At 29.7% G+C, this 842-nt stretch overlaps 1 protein-coding gene across 1 annotated transcript in view; it reads left to right on the top strand.

Annotated features, from left to right (window-relative positions):
- Positions 1 to 842, top strand: part of LOC119586539 (transmembrane GTPase Marf-like) — a gene marked incomplete in the record, with an annotated part of 29803 nt that overhangs the window by 4844 nt on the left and 24117 nt on the right. The window contains 1 exon segment of the mRNA XM_037935295.1: positions 129 to 163.

The raw sequence follows: 842 nt of genomic DNA, 5'->3' as shown, positions 1-842 counted from the left end.
GGAGAGGCTAAGTCTGATATTTATTATTTAAGAAAGCAGTAGTTTTATATTATTACACACTTGAAATTTCTAATAAGTAGATGTGTTTTTACTAACTTATTGATGCTAGTATTTAAAATTGTTCACAGTTACTCACAAGGACAAAATGCATCCCAAACACCAGGTAGGGTATGAAATAACAATGACAAATAGAGGTATTTAGCTAGTTGTCTTTATGATTATACATTTCTATCAGGCAATTTCCCCTGTATCTTGGAGTGAATATTTTATGTACATTCCATATTCAGTCCATCTGCTTTTTATGTATGCTGCACCTTTTCCTCTATACTTATGATATTTGAGTGTATCAGTGTTTTTATTTCTGCCATGTTTTCTTTTCTTTTTTATTAGAACTATATACAAATGGTTGATTGGATTAACACTAGATTCATAGTCCTTGATTTATTTTAGAATACCTGTTTATGCTCACTGATTGCAGATTAAAAATATTTTTAGACAATTTGTAGAATCTTTATTCCTGGATGTCGCAGTTGTTAACTGCTGGCTATTTGATGATCTAGAGGTAAAATCTTGAATTTTTTCTGGTTTTTTCCATTTAATATGAAAAATTTTTCTAGCTTTTAGTTATCCTATTACAACTGTGTGAGTGCTTTGTCAATTTTGTCATTTTCACTGATCTTTTTTGCATAGTTCTCATGAGCAGTTTCAACCATAAAATGGTTCTTTTTTGCTGTTACTTAAAGTTTAGGATGGAATTTTTGTCATGTTTTTATATGACATTACTATGGTTCAGAATAAGTTGCCTGTTTGTTTTCTGATAGTTATGTTCAAAAAGAATTCTG

Source organism: Penaeus monodon, chromosome 21 (genome assembly GCF_015228065.2).
Source record: "Penaeus monodon isolate SGIC_2016 chromosome 21, NSTDA_Pmon_1, whole genome shotgun sequence".
NCBI classification, from domain to species: domain Eukaryota; kingdom Metazoa; phylum Arthropoda; class Malacostraca; order Decapoda; family Penaeidae; genus Penaeus; species Penaeus monodon.
Note: the sequence above shows the minus strand (reverse complement) of the source record. Positions and strands in the feature narration are given on the sequence as shown.